Source organism: Pseudophryne corroboree, unplaced genomic scaffold (genome assembly GCF_028390025.1).
Source record: "Pseudophryne corroboree isolate aPseCor3 unplaced genomic scaffold, aPseCor3.hap2 scaffold_2008, whole genome shotgun sequence".
In the NCBI taxonomy this organism is placed as follows: domain Eukaryota; kingdom Metazoa; phylum Chordata; class Amphibia; order Anura; family Myobatrachidae; genus Pseudophryne; species Pseudophryne corroboree.
In genome coordinates, this window is record NW_026968649.1 from 60,780 (window position 1) to 78,692 (window position 17,913).

General features: G+C 47.5%; 17 non-coding genes and 1 pseudogene across 17 annotated transcripts; 1 reads left to right on the forward strand and 17 right to left on the reverse strand.

Annotated features, from left to right (window-relative positions):
• Window positions 1–101: 101 nt before the first annotated feature.
• On the reverse strand, window positions 102–265 carry LOC135005356 (U1 spliceosomal RNA). The gene has a single exon (XR_010205964.1). It is a non-coding gene; the product is annotated as a U1 spliceosomal RNA (small nuclear RNA).
• A 674-nt stretch (window positions 266–939) lies between these two features.
• On the reverse strand, window positions 940–1,102 carry LOC135005381 (U1 spliceosomal RNA). Its single transcript, XR_010205988.1, has one exon. It is a non-coding gene; the product is annotated as a U1 spliceosomal RNA (small nuclear RNA).
• A 151-nt stretch (window positions 1,103–1,253) lies between these two features.
• LOC135005369 (U1 spliceosomal RNA) lies at window positions 1,254–1,417 on the reverse strand. Its single transcript, XR_010205976.1, has one exon. It is a non-coding gene; the product is annotated as a U1 spliceosomal RNA (small nuclear RNA).
• Window positions 1,418–2,091: 674 nt separating this feature from the next.
• LOC135005320 (U1 spliceosomal RNA) lies at window positions 2,092–2,254 on the reverse strand. The gene has a single exon (XR_010205936.1). It is a non-coding gene; the product is annotated as a U1 spliceosomal RNA (small nuclear RNA).
• Window positions 2,255–2,406: 152 nt separating this feature from the next.
• On the reverse strand, window positions 2,407–2,570 carry LOC135005357 (U1 spliceosomal RNA). The gene has a single exon (XR_010205965.1). It is a non-coding gene; the product is annotated as a U1 spliceosomal RNA (small nuclear RNA).
• Window positions 2,571–3,241: 671 nt separating this feature from the next.
• LOC135005303 (U1 spliceosomal RNA) lies at window positions 3,242–3,404 on the reverse strand. Its single transcript, XR_010205920.1, has one exon. It is a non-coding gene; the product is annotated as a U1 spliceosomal RNA (small nuclear RNA).
• Window positions 3,405–3,556: 152 nt separating this feature from the next.
• On the reverse strand, window positions 3,557–3,720 carry LOC135005345 (U1 spliceosomal RNA). Its single transcript, XR_010205953.1, has one exon. It is a non-coding gene; the product is annotated as a U1 spliceosomal RNA (small nuclear RNA).
• A 674-nt stretch (window positions 3,721–4,394) lies between these two features.
• LOC135005309 (U1 spliceosomal RNA) lies at window positions 4,395–4,557 on the reverse strand. Its single transcript, XR_010205926.1, has one exon. It is a non-coding gene; the product is annotated as a U1 spliceosomal RNA (small nuclear RNA).
• A 152-nt stretch (window positions 4,558–4,709) lies between these two features.
• On the reverse strand, window positions 4,710–4,873 carry LOC135005358 (U1 spliceosomal RNA). The gene has a single exon (XR_010205966.1). It is a non-coding gene; the product is annotated as a U1 spliceosomal RNA (small nuclear RNA).
• A 674-nt stretch (window positions 4,874–5,547) lies between these two features.
• On the reverse strand, window positions 5,548–5,710 carry LOC135005304 (U1 spliceosomal RNA). Its single transcript, XR_010205921.1, has one exon. It is a non-coding gene; the product is annotated as a U1 spliceosomal RNA (small nuclear RNA).
• Window positions 5,711–5,862: 152 nt separating this feature from the next.
• Window positions 5,863–6,026, reverse strand: LOC135005346 (U1 spliceosomal RNA). Its single transcript, XR_010205954.1, has one exon. It is a non-coding gene; the product is annotated as a U1 spliceosomal RNA (small nuclear RNA).
• A 2,424-nt stretch (window positions 6,027–8,450) lies between these two features.
• On the reverse strand, window positions 8,451–8,614 carry LOC135005337 (U1 spliceosomal RNA). Its single transcript, XR_010205948.1, has one exon. It is a non-coding gene; the product is annotated as a U1 spliceosomal RNA (small nuclear RNA).
• Window positions 8,615–8,766: 152 nt separating this feature from the next.
• LOC135005384 (U1 spliceosomal RNA) lies at window positions 8,767–8,930 on the reverse strand. Its single transcript, XR_010205991.1, has one exon. It is a non-coding gene; the product is annotated as a U1 spliceosomal RNA (small nuclear RNA).
• A 670-nt stretch (window positions 8,931–9,600) lies between these two features.
• LOC135005323 (U1 spliceosomal RNA) lies at window positions 9,601–9,764 on the reverse strand. The gene has a single exon (XR_010205939.1). It is a non-coding gene; the product is annotated as a U1 spliceosomal RNA (small nuclear RNA).
• A 152-nt stretch (window positions 9,765–9,916) lies between these two features.
• LOC135005379 (U1 spliceosomal RNA) lies at window positions 9,917–10,080 on the reverse strand. Its single transcript, XR_010205986.1, has one exon. It is a non-coding gene; the product is annotated as a U1 spliceosomal RNA (small nuclear RNA).
• A 671-nt stretch (window positions 10,081–10,751) lies between these two features.
• Window positions 10,752–10,914, reverse strand: LOC135005317 (U1 spliceosomal RNA). Its single transcript, XR_010205934.1, has one exon. It is a non-coding gene; the product is annotated as a U1 spliceosomal RNA (small nuclear RNA).
• Window positions 10,915–11,066: 152 nt separating this feature from the next.
• LOC135005360 (U1 spliceosomal RNA) lies at window positions 11,067–11,230 on the reverse strand. The gene has a single exon (XR_010205968.1). It is a non-coding gene; the product is annotated as a U1 spliceosomal RNA (small nuclear RNA).
• A 3,773-nt stretch (window positions 11,231–15,003) lies between these two features.
• On the forward strand, window positions 15,004–15,182 carry LOC135005340 (U1 spliceosomal RNA; annotated as a pseudogene).
• Window positions 15,183–17,913: the final 2,731 nt, after the last annotated feature.

Sequence of the window (17,913 nt, forward strand, 5' to 3'; positions counted from 1 at the left end):
TGAAGGAGATCCAACTGAGGCAGCACAAGGGAACTCTCGAAAGAAGAACAAGGCTAGAGGAAAATCTGAGACAAAGAAATCTGACTTTTACCAGAGCTGACCAGAGGAAAGCACAAACACAGTCCCCCACTACCACAAATAATGCAGTCAAGTTTCCCACATTTGGGGAAATCACAGGGGTCAGCATACCCAAAATGCAATGAATGAACCTCACCCTGGGAGAACAATCTTCATGACCATGGTATCTCCTATGCAAAATAAGTATGATTTGGAATAGGGCTGGGGAGGGCCGCTGCTCATGCACATCTCTGTCAAGTAAAGGAGATTCAACTGAGGCAGCACAAGGGAACTCTCATCTGGGGACAACAACTGCAGGGAGAACACATATTTTCAGATGAACATGGGAGGGCAGAATGCTGCCTAATACTGAAGCACCCCCAAACAACAAACCAAATGCAACAACTAGTGCAAGCATTCCTGGGGGAAGTTCTGCAGAAGACGGATTTGCATACGGTGATGTCATCCAAGCAGTGGGTCAAAGTTGGCTTCAACCCTCATCTGCATATGAAAAGAGAAAAGGAGCGTGCAGGGCATGGCGGCCTTTTGCAGTGCTTGGATGACCCCTAGTTCGCATTAAACACCTCCACCCTCCTTTGGTGTGGGGCTCATGTTGGCCATGCCCCATCCCCTGAAGCATTCAAGCTGATTTCTTGCAGCAGCTGGGCACTGTAACATCTCCAGAGCTGCTCTGTAAGGCAAGTAAAAGGGTGTGGGCCTTGCAGCACTACCTGTAGTTTGCATTGTGCATTGGAAGGCACAAAGTAAGCAGACGGGAGGAGAAGTCAGGATAGTGCACAAGGGTATAGAAGGGAGCGGCTGAAGAAAAGAGAAGTGGAAACAGACAGCAAACTAGGTTGGAGAGAGACCTGAGACAAAGAGATCTGAATTACACGAGAGCCGACCAGGGGAAACACAAATTATGCAGTCAAGTTTCCCACATTTGGGGAAATCGCAGGGGCAGCACACCCAGAGTGCAATGGGTGAGCCTTGCCCTGGGAGAAGCACCTTCATGATCATAGTATCTCACCTGGCAGGTAAGTAGGAGTTGGGCTAGAGCTGGGGAGGGTCTCTGCTTGGGCACCCCCCTGTCAAGTGAAGGAGATCCAACTGAGGCAGCACAAGGGAACTCTCGAAAGAAGAACAAGGCTAGAGGAAGATCTGAACAAAGAAATCTGACTTTTACCAGAGCTGACCAGAGGAAAACACAAACACAGTCCCCCACTACCACAAATAAAGCAGTCGAGTTTCCCACATTTGGGGAAATCACAGGGGTCAGCATACCCATAATGCAATGAATGAACCTCACCCTGGGAGAATAATCTTCATGACCATGGTATCTCCTATGCAAAATAAGTATGATTTGGGATAGGGCTGGTGAGGGCAGCTGCTCAGGCACATCTCTGTCAAGTAAAGGAGATTCAACTGAGGCAGCACAAGTGAACTCTCATCTGGGGACAACAACTGCAGGGAGACCACATCTTTTCAGATGAACATGGGAGGGCGGAAGGCTGCCTAATACTGAAGCACCATCAAATATCAAACCATATGCAACAACTAGTACAAGCACTCCTGGGGGAAGGTCTGCAGCAGACGGATTTGCATACGGTGATGTTATCCAAGCAGTGGGCCAAAGTTGACTGGAACCCTCATCTGCATATGAAAAGAGAAAAGGGGCATGCAGGGCATGGCGGCCTTTTGCAGTGCTTGGATGACCCCTAGTTCGCATTAAACACCTCCCCCCTCCTTTGGTGTGGGGCTCATGTTGGCCATGCCCCATCCCCTGAAGCATTCAAACTGATTTCTTGCAGCAGCTGGGCACTGTAACAGCTCCAGAGCTGCTCTGTAAGGCAAGTAAAAGGGTGTGGGCTCTGCAGCACTACCTGTAGTTTGCATTGTGCATTGGAAGGCACAAAGTAAGCAGACGGGAGGAGAAGTCAGGATAGTGCACAAGGGTATAGAAGGGAGCGGCTGAAGAAAAGAGAAGTGGAAACAGACAGCAAACTAGGCTGGAGAGAGACCTGAGACAAATAGATCTGAATTATACGAGAGCCGACCAGGGGAAACACAAATTATGCAGTCAAGTTTCCCACATTTGGGGAAATCGCAGGGGCAGCAAACCCAGAGTGCAATGGGTGAGCCTTGCCCTGGGAGAAGCACCTTCATGATCATAGTATCTCACCTGGCAGGTAAGTAGGAGTTGGGCTAGAGCTGGGGAGGGTCGCTGCTCGGGTACCCCCCTGTCAAGTGAAGGAGATCCAACTGAGGCAGCACAATGGAACTCTCGAAAGAAGAACAAGGCTAGAGGAAAATCTGAGACAAAGAAATCTGACTTTTACCAGAGCTGACCAGAGGAAAGCACAAACACAGTCCCCCACTACCACAAATAATGCAGTCAAGTTTCCCACATTTGGGGAAATCACAGGGGTCAGCATACCCAAAATGCAATGAATGAACCTCACCCTGGGAGAACAATCTTCATGACCATGGTATCTCCTATGCAAAATAAGTATGATTTGGAATAGGGCTGGGGAGGGCCGCTGCTCATGCACATCTCTGTCAAGTAAAGGAGATTCAACTGAGGCAGCACAAGGGAACTCTCATCTGGGGACAACAACTGCAGGGAGAACACATATTTTCAGAAGAACATGGGAGGGCAGAAGGCTGCCTAATACTGAAGCACCCCCAAACAACAAACCAAATGCAACAACTAGTGCAAGCATTCCTGGGGGAAGTTCTGCAGAAGACGGATTTGCATACGGTGATGTCATCCAAGCAGTGGGTCAAAGTTGGCTTCAACCCTCATCTGCATTTGAAAAGAGAAAAGGGGCGTGCAGGGCATGGCGGCCTTTTGCGGTGCTTGGATGACCCCTAGTTCGCATTAAACACCTCCACCCTCCTTTGGTGTGGGGCTCATGTTGGCCATGCCCCATCCCCTGAAGCATTCAAGCTGATTTCTTGCAGCAGCTGGGCACTGTAACAGCTCCAGAGCTGCTCTGTAAGGCAAGTAAAAGGGTGTGGGCCCTGCAGCACTACCTGTAGTTTGCATTGTGCATTGGAAGGCACAAAGTAAGCAGACGGGAGAAGTCAGGATAGTGCACAAGGGTATAGAAGGGAGCGGTTGAAGAAAAGAGAAGTGGAAACAGACAGCAAACTAGGCTGGAGAGAGACCTGAGACAAAGAGATCTGAATTATACGAGAGCCGACCAGGGGAAACACAAATTATGCAGTCAAGTTTCCCACATTTGGGGAAATCGCAGGGGCAGCACACCCAGAGTGCAATGGGTGAGCCTTGCCCTGGGAGAAGCACCTTCATGATCATAGTATCTCACCTGGCAGGTAAGTAGGAGTTGGGCTAGAGCTGGGGAGGGTCGCTGTTCGGGCACCCCCCTGTCAAGTGAAAGAGATCCAACTGAGGCAGCACAAGGGAACTCTCGCAAGAAGAACAAGGCTAGAGGAAGATCTGAGACAAAGAAATCTGACTTTTACCAGAGCTGACCAGAGGAAAGCACAAACACAGTCCCCCACTACCACAAATAATGCAGTCGAGTTTCCCACATTTGGGAAAATCACAGGGGTCAGCATACCCAGAATGCAATGAATGAACCTCACCCTGGGAGAACAATCTTCATGACCATGGTATCTCCTATGCAAAATAAGTATGATTTGGGATAGGGCTGGTGAGGGCAGCTGCTCAGGCACATCTCTGTCAAGTAAAGGAGATTCAACTGAGGCAGCACAAGTGAACTCTCATCTGGGGACAACAACTGCAGGGAGACCACATCTTTTCAGATGAACATGGGAGGGCGGAAGGCTGCCTAATACTGAAGCACCATCAAATATCAAACCATATGCAACAACTAGTACAAGCACTCCTGGGGGAAGGTCTGCAGCAGACGGATTTGCATACGGTGATGTTATCCAAGCAGTGGGCCAAAGTTGACTGGAACCCTCATCTGCATATGAAAAGAGAAAAGGGGCATGCAGGGCATGGCGGCCTTTTGCAGTGCTTGGATGACCCCTAGTTCGCATTAAACACCTCCCCCCTCCTTTGGTGTGGGGCTCATGTTGGCCATGCCCCATCCCCTGAAGCATTCAAGCTGATTTCTTGCAGCAGCTGGGCACTGTAACAGCTCCAGAGCTGCTCTGTAAGGCAAGTAAAAGGGTGTGGGCCCTGCAGCACTACCTGTAGTTTGCATTGTGCATTGGAAGGCACAAAGTAAGCAGACGGGAGGAGAAGTCAGGATAGTGCACAAGGGTATAGAAGGGAGCGGCTGAAGAAAAGAGAAGTGGAAACAGACAGCAAACTAGGCTGGAGAGAGACCTGAGACAAATAGATCTGAATTATACGAGAGCCGACCAGGGGAAACACAAATTATGCAGTCAAGTTTCCCACATTTGGGGAAATCGCAGGGGCAGCACACCCAGAGTGCAATGGGTGAGCCTTGCCCTGGGAGAAGCACCTTCATGATCATAGTATCTCACCTGGCAGGTAAGTAGGAGTTGGGCTAGAGCTGGGGAGGGTCGCTGCTCGGGTACCCCCCTGTCAAGTGAAGGAGATCCAACTGAGGCAGCACAATGGAACTCTCGAAAGAAGAACAAGGCTAGAGGAAAATCTGAGACAAAGAAATCTGACTTTTACCAGAGCTGACCAGAGGAAAGCACAAACACAGTCCCCCACTACCACAAATAATGCAGTCAAGTTTCCCACATTTGGGGAAATCACAGGGGTCAGCATACCCAAAATGCAATGAATGAACCTCACCCTGGGAGAACAATCTTCATGACCATGGTATCTCCTATGCAAAATAAGTATGATTTGGAATAGGGCTGGGGAGGGCCGCTGCTCATGCACATCTCTGTCAAGTAAAGGAGATTCAACTGAGGCAGCACAAGGGAACTCTCATCTGGGGACAACAACTGCAGGGAGAACACATATTTTCAGATGAACATGGGAGGGCAGAAGGCTGCCTAATACTGAAGCACCCCCAAACAACAAACCAAATGCAACAACTAGTGCAAGCATTCCTGGGGGAAGTTCTGCAGAAGACGGATTTGCATACGGTGATGTCATCCAAGCAGTGGGTCAAAGTTGGCTTCAACCCTCATCTGCATATGAAAAGAGAAAAGGGGCGTGCAGGGCATGGCGGCCTTTTGTGGTGCTTGGATGACCCCTAGTTCGCATTAAACACCTCCACCCTCCTTTGGTGTGGGGCTCATGTTGGCCATGCCCCATCCCCTGAAGCATTCAAGCTGATTTCTTGCAGCAGCTGGGCACTGTAACAGCTCCAGAGCTGCTCTGTAAGGCAAGTAAAAGGGTGTGGGCCCTGCAGCACTACCTGTAGTTTGCATTGTGCATTGGAAGGCACAAAGTAAGCAGACGGGAGGAGAAGTCAGGATAGTGCACAAGGGTATAGAAGGGAGCGGTTGAAGAAAAGAGAAGTGGAAACAGACAGCAAACTAGGCTGGAGAGAGACCTGAGACAAAGAGATCTGAATTATACGAGAGCCGACCAGGGGAAACACAAATTATGCAGTCAAGTTTCCCACATTTGGGGAAATCGCAGGGGCAGCACACCCAGAGTGCAATGGGTGAGCCTTGCCCTGGGAGAAGCACCTTCATGATCATAGTATCTCACCTGGCAGGTAAGTAGGAGTTGGGCTAGAGCTGGGGAGGGTCGCTGTTCGGGCACCCCCCTGTCAAGTGAAAGAGATCCAACTGAGGCAGCACAAGGGAACTCTCGAAAGAAGAACAAGGCTAGAGGAAGATCTGAGACAAAGAAATCTGACTTTTACCAGAGCTGACCAGAGGAAAGCACAAACACAGTCCCCCACTACCACAAATAATGCAGTCGAGTTTCCCACATTTGGGAAAATCACAGGGGTCAGCATACCCAGAATGCAATGAATGAACCTCACCCTGGGAGAACAATCTTCATGACCATGGTATCTCCTATGCAAAATAAGTATGATTTGGGATAGGGCTGGTGAGGGCCGCTGCTCAGGCACATCTCTGTCAAGTAAAGGAGATTCAACTGAGGCAGCACAAGGGAACTCTCATCTGGGGACAACAACTGCAGGGAGACCACATCTTTTCAGATGAACATGGGAGGGCGGAAGGCTGCCTAATACTGAAGCACCATCAAATATCAAACCATATGCAACAACTAGTACAAGCACTCCTTGGGGAAGGTCTGCAGCAGACGGATTTGCATACGGTGATGTTATCCAAGCAGTGGGCCAAAGTTGACTGGAACCCTCATCTGCATATGAAAAGAGAAAAGGGGCATGCAGGGCATGGCGGCCTTTTGCAGTGCTTGGATGACCCCTAGTTCGCATTAAACACCCCCACCCTCCTTTGGTGTGGGGCTCATGTTGGCCATGCCCCATCCCCTGAAGCATTCAAGCTGATTTCTTGCAGCAGCTGGGCACTGTAACAGCTCCAGAGCTGTTCTGTAAGGCAAGTAAAAGGGTGTGGGCCCTGCAGCACCACCTGTTGTTCGCATTGTGCGTTGGAAGGCACAAATTAAGCAGACGGGAGGAGAAGTCAGGATAGTGCGCAAGGGCATACTTTTCTCTTAGTCCGGGGGCAAGGCTTCAAAATGGGGTCTGCAACGGAGGAGACACAGGGGGCGTGGTCACAGCAGCTTTTCTCTACAGCCTGCACCAGCAGGAGCCTACACCATTTTTTATGATCACGCTGAACTGCAGTGCGACTGCAATTACAGCATGGTCAAGAAGGGAGGCGTCATGCTGGGTGGCCATGCCCTGTCACTGTGCAGGAGCCAGCACAGCTCACACACTAGTCCCCGGGTGCAGCCCCCAACCCCCGGGACACCCGGAGCAACAAAATGTAGATTCAGGCCACCAGGCCACGCCCCTACCTATGAAACCATGCCTCCTTTTTACCATTGCGCTGTTTATCTGCGCGCACTGCATTACAATCTCCCTCGCTACCTTTCTGGGTGTCACCAGTGATAGTGACACCTCTGCCATGCTTGTAGCAGCTGGTCCTAAGATCTACGCCTCAAGCCCTGAGTGTTTGCCCTTGTGACTTGTTGATCATCATAGCGAAGCAGATGCTTACAGAAAACTGCAGGGGCTTAGATTGAAAATAAAAAAATTGATGGGTATAAGGTAGAGAGGAGCGGGTTCGGTTCTCCGAGAACCGAATTCCCCACGAACTCCACGTGGTTTACACTGGTCCGAGGCAGGCTCGGTTGTTCCCGCCTGACTCGGAAAACCTGAACAAGGGAAAATGTCATCATCCCGCTGTCGGATTCTTGCGAGATTCGGATTCCATATAAAGAGCTGCGCGTTGCTGCCATTTTTACTCGTGCATCGAAGAGAGAGCGGAGAGGACGTGGCTATGTTCTCTCAGTGGAAATCTCAATATCAGTGCTCAGTATCAGTGGTTACTTATTGCTGCTCAGTAATACTAGTAGTGTGTCTCTCCTGCTCAGTGTCAGTTCTCAGTAGTATCCTCATCAGTGCTCAGTATCACTGCTCATTGTCTTGTGCTGCATTGTGGTGCTCAGCATACTACAGTACATTACTAATAGTCCAGTGCTGCATCTTGCTGCTCAGTGTCAGTTCTAGTATCCTCATCAGTGCTCACTATCACTGCTCATTGCATTGTGGTGTTCTGTATACTACAGTAACATAGTAATATAGTATATATAGAGGAGCGGGTTCGGTTCTCCGAGAACCGAATTCCCGACGAACTCCACGTGGTTTACACTGGTCCGTGGCAGGCTCGGTTGTTCCCGCCTGACTATGAAAACCTGAACAAGGGAAAATGTCATCATCCCGCTGTCAGATTCTCGCGAGATTCGGATTCCATATAAAGAGCTGCGCGTTGCCGCCATTTTTACTCGTGCATTGAAGAGAGAGCGGAGAGGACGTGGCTATGTTCTCTCAGTGGAAATCTCAATATCAGTGCCCAGTATCAGTGGTTACTTATTGCTGCTCAGTAATACTAGTAGTGTGTCTCTCCTGCTCAGTGTCAGTTCTCAGTAGTATCCTCATCAGTGCTCAGTATCACTGCTCATTGTCTTGTGCTGCATTGTGGTGCTCAGCATACAACAGTACATTACTAATAGTCCAGTGCTGCATCTTGCTGCTCATGTTGGCTATGCCCCAGCCCCTGAAGCATTCAAGCTGATTTCTTGCAGCAGCTGGGCACTGTAACAGCTCCAGAGCTGCTCTGTAAGGCAAGTAAAAGGGTGTTGGCCCTGCAGCACTACCTGTAGTTTGCATTGTGCGTTGGAAGGCACAAAGTAAGCAGACAGGAGAAGTCAGGAGAGTGCACAAGGGCATAGAAGGCAGGGGCTCAAGAAAAGAGAAGTGGAAACAGACAGCAAACTAGGCTGGAGAGAGACCTGAGACAAAGAGATCTGAATTATACGAGTAGCCGACCAGAGGAAACACAAATTATGCAGTCAAGTGTCCCACATTTGGGGAAATCGTAGGAGCAGCACACCCAGAGTGCAATGGGTGAGCCTTGCCCTGGTAGAAGCACCTTCCTGATCATAGTATCTCACTTGGCAGGTAAGTAGGAGTTGGGCTTGAGCTGGGGAGGGTCGCTGCTCGGGCACCCCCCTGTCAAGTGAAGGAGATCCAACTGAGGCAGCACAAGGAAACTCTCAAAAAAAGAACAAGGCTAGAGGAAGATCTGAGACAAAGAAATCTGACTTTTACCAGAGCTGACCAGAGGAAAGCACAAACACAGTCCCCCACTACCACAAATAATGCAGTCGAGTTTCCCACATTTGGGGAAATCACAGGGGTCAGCATACCCAGAATGCAATGAATGAACCTCACCCTGGGAGAACAATCTTCATGACCATGGTATCTCCTATGCAAAATAAGTATGATTTGGGATAGGGCTGGGGAGGGCCGCTGCTCAGGCACATCTCTTTCAAGTAAAGGAGATTCAACTGAGGCAGCACAAGGGAACTCTCATCTGGGGACAACAACTGCAGGGAGAACACATATTTTCAGATGAACATGGGAGAGCTGAAGGCTGCCTAATACTGAAGCACCCCAAACAACAAACCAAATGCAACAACTAGTACAAGCATTCCTGGGGGAAGGTCTGCAGAAGACGGATTTGCATACGGTGATGTCATCCAAGCAGTGGGCCAAAGTTGGCTGGAACCCTCATCTGCATATGAAAAGAGAAAAGGGGTATGCAGGGCATGGCGGCCTTTTGCGGCGCTTGGATGACCCTTAGTTCGCATTAAACACCTCCACCCTCCGTCGGTGTGGGGCTCATGTTGGCTATGCCCCAGCCCCTGAAGCATTCAAGCTGATTTCTTGCAGCAGCTGGGCACTGTAACAGCTCCAGAGCTGCTCTGAAAGGCAAGTAAAAGGGTGTGGGCCCTGCAGCACTACCTGTAGTTTGCATTGTGCGTTGGAAGGCACAAAGTAAGCAGACAGGAGAAGTCAGGAGAGTGCACAAGGGCATAGAAGGCAGCGGCTCAAGAAAAGAGAAGTGGAAACAGACAGCAAACTAGGCTGGAGAGAGACCTGAGACAAAGAGATCTGAATTATACGAGTAGCCGACTAGAGGAAACACAAATTATGCAGTCAAGTGTCCCACATTTGGGGAAATCGTAGGAGCAGCACACCCAGAGTGCAATGGGTGAGCCTTGCCCTGGGAGAAGCACCTTCCTGATCATAGTATCTCACCTGGCAGGTAAGTAGGAGTTGGGCTAGAGATGGGGAGGGTCGCTGCTCGGGCACCCCCCTGTCAAGTGAAGGAGATCCAACTGAGGCAGCACAAGGAAACTCTCGAAAAAAGAACAAGGCTAGAGGAAGATCTGAGACAAAGAAATCTGTCTTTTACCAGAGCTGACCAGAGGAAAGCACAAACACAGTCCCCCACTACCACAATTAATGCAGTCGAGTTTCCCACATTTGGGGAAATCACAGGGGTCAGCATACCCAGAATGCAATGAATGAACCTCACCCTGGGAGAACAATCTTCATGACCATGGAAACTTCTATGCAAAATAAGTATGATTTGGGATAGGGCTGGGGAGGGCCGCTGCTCATGCACATCTCTGTCAAGTAAAGGAGATTCAACTGAGGCAGCACAAGGGAACTCTCATCTGGGGACAACAACTGCAGGGAGAACACATATTTTCAGATGAACATGGGAGGGCAGAAGGCTGCCTAATACTGAAGCACCCCCAAACAACAAACCAAATGTAACAACTAGTAAAAGCATTCCTGGGAGAAGGTCTGCAGAAGACGGATTTGCATACGGTGATGTCATCCAAGCAGTGGGCCAAAGTTGGCTGGAACCCTCATCTGCATATGAAAAGAGAAAAGGGTTATGCAGGGCATGGCGGCCTTTTGCGGTGCTTGGATGACCCCTAGTTCGCATTAAATACCTCCACCCTCCTTCGGTGTGGGGCTCATGTTGGCTATGCCCCAGCCCCTGAAGCATTCAAGCTGATTTCTTGCAGCAGCTGGGCACTGTAACAGCTCCAGAGCTGCTCTGTACGGCAAGTAAAAGGGTGTGGGCCCTGCAGCACTACCTGTAGTTCGCATTGTGCGTTGGAAGGCACAAAGTAAGCAGACGGGAGAAGTCAGGATAGTGCGCAAGGGCATAGAAGGGAGCGGCTCAAGAAAACAGAAGTGGAAACAGACAGCAAACTAGGCTGGAGAGAGACCTGAGACAAAGAGATCTGAATTATACGAGAGCCGACCAGGGGAAACACAAATTATGCAGTCAAGTTTCCCACATTTGGGGAAATCGCAGGAGCAGCACACCCAGAGTGCAATGGGTGAGCCTTGCCCTGGGAGAAGCACCTTCATGATCATAGTATCTCACCTGGCAGGTATGTAGGAGTTGGGCTAGAGCTGGGGAGGGTCGCTGCTCGGGTACCCCCCTGTCAAGTGAAGGAGGTCAAACTGAGGCAGCACAATGGAACTCTCGAAAGAAGAACAAGGCTAGAGGAAGATCTGAGACAAAGAAATCTGACTTTTACCAGAGCTGACCAGAGGAAAACACAAACACAGTCCCCCACTACCACAAATAATGCAGTTGAGTTTCCCACATTTGGGGAAATCACAGGGGTCAGCATACCCAGAATGCAATGAATGAACCTCACCCTGGGAGAACAATCTTTATGACCATGGTATCTCCTATGCAAAATAAGTATGATTTGAGATAGGGCTGGGGAGGGCCGCTGCTCAGGCACATCTCTGTCAAGTAAAGGAGATTCAACTGAGGCAGCACAAGGGAACTCTCATCTGGGGACAACAACTGCCGGGAGAACACATATTTTCAGATGAACATGGGAGGGCAGAAGGCTGCCTAATACTGAAGCACGCCCAAACAACAAACCAAATGCAACAACTAGTACAAGCATTCCTGGGAGAAGGTCTGCAGAAGACGGATTTGCATACGGTGATGTCATCCAAGCAGTGGGCCAAAGTTGGCTGGAACCCTCATCTGCATATGTTGAAGATACAATTTGTGAATTGCATTTAACACTATCTCCCTTTCCTGGGGAGAAGATGGTAGGGCCGATTTGAAAAACCGGCGAGGAGGCACCTCTTCGAATTTCAGCTTGTAACCCTGAGAAACAATTTCTATTGCCTAGGGATCCACCTGCGAATGAACCCAGATGTGGCTGAAAACTCGAAGACGTGCCCCCAACTGGGCGGACTCCTTTAGCGGAGCCCCAGCGTCATGCGGTGGATTTTGTAGAGGCCGGGGAGGACTTCTGTTCCTGGGAACTAGCTGTGTTGTGCAGCTTCTTCCCTCTGCCCTTACCTCTGGCAAGAAAGGACGCACCTCGTACTTTCTTGTTTCTCTGTGATCGAAAGGACTGTATTTGATAATGTGGTGCTTTCTTAGGCTGTGAGGGAATATAAGGCAAAAAATTTGATTTACCAGCTGTAGCTGTGGAGACTAGGTCCGAGAGACCTTCCCCAAACAATTCCTCACCCCTGTAAGGTAAAACCTCCATATGCCTTTTTGAGTCGGCATCACCTGTCCATTGCCGGGTCCATAGGACTCGTCTAGCAGAAATCGACATAGCGTTTATTCTAGAACCCAGTAGACTAATGTCACTTTGAGCATCTCTCATATATAGGACAGCATCTTTTATATGCCCTATGGTCAATAACATAGCATCCTTATCTAGGGTCTCAATCTCTGCTGATAAGGTATCTGTCCATGCTGCCACCGCGCTACAACCCCGGCCGACGCAATTGCCGGTCTGAGTAAGGTACCAGAATGTGTGTAAATGGACTTTAGGGTAACCTCCTGCTTGCGGTCAGCAGGGTCCCTGATGGTAGCTGTATCCTGGGATGGCAGCGCTACCTTTTTGGATAAGCGTGTCAATGCTTTATCCACCCTAGGGGAGGATTCCCACCGTATCCTGTCCATTGGCGGGAAAGGATACGCCATAAGAATCCTTTTGGGAATCTGCAGCTTTTTGTCTGGAGATTCCCAAGCTTTTTCACATAATTCGTTCAACTCATGTGAGGAGGGAAAGGTTATCTCAGGTTTCTTTCCCTTATACATGTGTACCCTCGTGTCAGGGACAGGGGACTCTGTGATGTGCAAAACATCTTTTATTGCAATAATCATATATCGAATACATTTAGCCAATTTTGGCTGTAACTTTGCATCATCGTAGTCGACACTGGAGTCAGAATCTGTGTCGGTATCTGTGTCAACTATTTGGGATAGTGGGCGCTTTTGAGACCCCGAAGGTCCCTGCGACATAGGGACAGGCATGGGTTGACTCCCTGACTGTTCCCTAGCTTCAGCTTTGTCTAATCTCTTGTGTAATAAGTTTACATTAGCACTTAAAACATTCCACATATCCATCCAGTCAGGTGTCGGCGTTGTCGATGGAGACACCACATTAATTTGCTCCTGCTCCTCTCTAGGAGAGCCTTCTACCTCAGACATGTCGACACACGTGTACCGACACACCATACACTCAGGGAATCCTCTTATCTGAGGACAGTTCCCCAACAAGGCCCTTTGGAGAGACAGAGAGAGAGAGTATGCCAGCACACACCCCAGCGCTATATGACCCAGGAAAAAAACACAATAATTTTATGTTTACCCAGTAGCGCTGTATTTCCATATATATATGCGCCTAATTATGTGCCCCCCTCTTCTTTAAGACCCTCTTTCTACCGTGGTATAAGCAGGGGAGAGTCCGTGGAGCTTCCCCTCAGCGGTGCTGTGGAGAAAATGGCGCTGGTGAGTGCTGAGGGAGAAGCCCCACCCCCTCAGCGACGGGCTTCTGTCCCGCTCAAATATAGTAAAAAAATGGCGGGGGCTCTTATATATATATATACAGTGCCTAGCTGCATATATATTTATTTTGCCAAAGAGAGGTCTATATTGCTGCCCAGGGCGTCCCCCCTGCGCCCTTCACCCTTACACTGACTGCCGTGTGTGAGGTGTATTGGAGCAATGGAGCACAGCTTTACTGCTGTGCGTTACCTCAGTGAAGATCATGAAGTCTTCCGCCGCCTCTGAAGTCTTCTTTTCTTCTCATACTCACCCGGCTTCTATCTTCCGGCTCTGCGAGGGGGACGGCGGCGCGGCTCTGGGACGGACGGCGAGGGTGAGACCTGCGTACCGATCCCTCTGGAGCTAATGCTGTACAGTAGCCTAAGAAGCAGAGCCTATCAACTCACAGAAGTAGGTGTGCATCTCTCCCCTCCGCCCCTCGATGCAGGGAGTCTGTTGCCAGCAGGCTCCCTGAAAATAAAAAAATCTAACAAATATACTTTCTGTCAGGAAACTCAGGAGAGCTCCCTGAAAAGCACCCAGTCTCCTCTGGGCACAGTAGTAAACTGAGGTCTGGAGGAGGGGCATAGAGGGAGGAGCCAGTGCACACCCAGATCTAAAGTCTTTCTTAAAGTGCCCATGTCTCCTGCGGAGCCCGTCTATCCCCCATGGTCCTTACGGAATCCCCAGCATCCTCTAGGACGTAAGAGAAAAATTATGCTGGCAGAAAAATCCAATTGAGTGATTAAACAGCTCCAGAGCTGCTCTGTAAGGCAAGTAAAAGGGTGTGGGCCCTGCAGCACTACCTGTAGTTTGCATTGTGCATTGGAAGCCTAGTTTGCTGTCTGTTTCCACTTCTTTTTTCTTGAGCCCCTCCCGTCTATACCCTTGTGCACTATCCTGACTTCTCCTCCCGTCTGCTTACTTTGTGCCTTCCAATGCACAATGCAAACTACAGGTAGTGCTGCAGGGCCCACACCCTTTTACTTGCCTTACAGAGCAGCTCTTGAGCTGTTACAGTGCCCAGCTGCTGCAAGAAATCAGCGTGAATGCTTCAGGGGCTGGGGCATGGCCAACATGAGCCCCACACCGAAGGAGGGTGGGGGTGTTTAATGCGAACTAGGGGTCTCGCACAATGCGAACTACAGGTATTGCTGCAGGGCCCACACCCTTTTACTTGCCTTACAGAGCAGCTCTGGAGCTGTTACAGTGCCCAGCTGCTGCAAGAAATCAGCTTGAATCCTTCAGGGGCTGGGGCATAGCCAACATGAGCCCCACACCGACGGAGGGTGGAGGTGTTTAATGCGAACTAGGGGTCATCCAAGTGCCGCAAAAGGCCGCCATGCCCTGCACACCCCTTTTCTCTTTTCATATGCAGACGAGGGTTGAAGCCAACTTTGACCCACTGCTTGGATGACATCGCCATATGCAAATCCATCTGCTGCAGGCCTTCCCCCAGGAATGCTTGCACTAGTTGTTGCATTTGGTTTGTTGTTTGGGGGTGTTTCAGTATTAGGCAGCCTTCTGCCCTCCCATGTTCATCTGAAAATATGTGTTCTCCCTGCAGTTGTTGTCCCCAGATGAGAGTTCCCTTGTGCTGCCTCAGTTGAATCTCCTTTACTTGACAGAGATGTGCCTGAGCAGCGGCCCTCCCCAGCCCTATCCCAAATCATACTTATTTTGCATAGGAGATACCATGGTCATGAAGACTGTTCTCCCAGGGTGCGGTTCATTCATTGCATTCTGGGTATGCTGACCTCTGTGATTTCCCCAAATGTGGGAAACTCGACTGCATTATTTAATGCGAACTAGGGGTCATCCAAGCACCGCAAAAGGCCGCCATGCCCTGCATACCCCTTTTCTCTTTTCATAAGCAGACGAGGTTTGAAGCCAACTTTGACCCAATGCTTGGATGACATCACTTGCTGCCTTTCCAATGAAGCAAGTTTAATTTAATAATAGGTGAAAAACCATCCCTACAAAGGTGTTAATCAGATACTTGGCTTTGTGGACACTTTTCAGAGCACAAATTTGTTAGCATAAAAATAAAGCCAGAAAATGAAGAGCTGTTTAATCACTCAATTGGATTTTTCTGCCAGCATATTTCTTTTTCTCTGCAACCCACTGCTAAATTGTGCTTCCTAGCTGTTTTTATAAAATCACTGAATCAAATCTAACTCTGATTACATCAGAGAAGGCCAGGTACCCTACACCATAACAGGGGGTTTGAAATTTTGACTTGTCTACTTAAAGATCACCAAAATCTGATAACAAGGTCAATTAAGTCCCTGGGTGGGATTGAACCACCAACCTTTTGATTAATAGCCTTACACACTAACTGATTGCGCCACAGCGACACTTTGCAAAAGTACATACTGACAAAGGCTAATAAGCATTCATCTAGAACGATTCCTAGAAACATTTTAAAAAGTCAATAATGTGGAGAGTTTTTGTAAGATGTTTCTTCCATCAACCAATGAAGAAACACATTGGTACTTTCCCATGATGAGTGAGTGCTTCAGGATCTTTTGCACTTACATGTGCAGCAGAGTACTGTAATGGAAGCATGCTGGGTCCATAACCCAGAGGTAGGCATATTGAAACTATCCTCTGCTATATGCATTTTTTTTTGTTAATTAAAGTAATCCAAAACTGGGATTGATATTTTTGCTCTTTTATTTTTACTTAAAGTACAATAACTTTTACCATTTTAATTTGTTTTAATAGTATATTGACAGTATTGTTTTCTTTCAAAAATCCAATTAATTTTCTTTACCCGATTATTAAAATGGTAATTGACAAAAACAAACTACATTGTCACCAGAAGAGCAATACAAAATGTACAAGTGATATATTAAAATCATCTTTCCAGCTTGAATTTCAATGATGCATTGGGGCAACGATTTTGTGAGAAACATCTTCACCCTTAAATAAAGATTTTCTTAATTCCTTACCTGTGTGCTAATTAGATATCACCTTGTTTTCACATTAAACAGACTTCCACATGAGAAAACAGCAAAGATGCAGTGGCGTTAATGTTTCCTGGTGTCAACCTGTATTATTTCCGTAGATATTGAAATGAGGATGCATCTTGCTGCCTTTCCAATGAAGCAAGTTTAATTTAGTAATAGGTGAAAAACCATCCCTACAAAGATGTTAATCAGATACTTGGCTTTGTGGACACTTTTCAGAGAACAAATTTGTAATCATAAAAATAAAGCCAGAAAATGAAGAGCTGTTTAATCACTCAATTGGATTTTTCTGCCAGCATTTTTCTTTTTCTCTGCAACCCACTGCTAAATTGTGCTTCCTAGCTGTTTTTTTATAAAATCACTTAATCAAATCTAACTCTGATTACATCAGAGAAGGCCAGGTACCCTATACCATAAGAGGGGGTTTGCAATTTTGACTTGTCTACTTAAATATCACCAAAATGTGATCACAAGGTCAATTACGTCCCTGGGTGGGATTGAACCACCAACCTTTTGATAAATAGCTGAACACACTAACCGATTGCGCCACAGAGACACTTTGCAAAAAGCACATACTGACAAAGACTAATAAGCATTCATCTAGAACGTTTCCTAGAAAAACTTTAAAAAGTCAATAATCTGGAGAGTTTTTGTAAGATGTTTCACCAGCAACCAATGAAGAAACACATTAGTACTTTCGCATGATGAGTGAGTGCTTCAGGATCTCTTGCACTTACATGTGCAGCAGAGTACTGCAATGGAAGCATGCTGGGCCCATAACCCAGAGGTAGGCAGATTGAAACTATCCTTTGCTATATGCATTTTTTTTTTGTTCATTAAAGTAATCCAAAACTGGGATTGATATTTTAGCTTTTATTTTTACTTAAAATACAATAACTTTTACCATTTTAATTTGTTTTAATAGTATATTGACAGTATTGTTTTCTTTCAAAAATCCAATTAATTTTCTTTATCCGATTATTAAAATGGTAATTGACAAAAACAAACTACATTGTCACCAGAAGAGCAATACAAAATGTACAAGTGATATATTAAAATCATCTTTCCAGCTTGAATTTCAATGATGCATTGGGGCAACGATTTTGTGAGAAACATCTTCACCCTTAAATAAAGATTTTCTTAATTCCTTACCTGTGTGCTAATTAGATATCACCTTGTTTTCACATTAAACAGACTTCCACATGAGAAAGCAGCAAGGATGCAGTGGCGTTAATGTTTCCTGGTGTCAACCTGTATTATTTCAGTAGATATTGAAATGAGGATGCATCTTGCTGCCTTTCCAATGAAGCAAGTTTAATTTAGTAATAGGTGAAAAACCATCCCTACAAATATGTTAATCAGATACTTGGCTTTGTGGACACTTTTCAGAGAACAAATTCGTTAGCATAAAAATAAAGCCAGAAAATGAAGAGCTGTTTAATCACTCAATTGGATTTTTCTGCCAGCATATTTCTTTTTCTCTGCAACCCACTGCTAAATTGTGCTTCCTAGCTGTTTTTTTTATAAAATCACTGATTCAAATCTAACTCTGATTACATCAGAGTAGGCCAGGTACCCTACACCATAAGAAGGGGGTTTGAAATTTTGA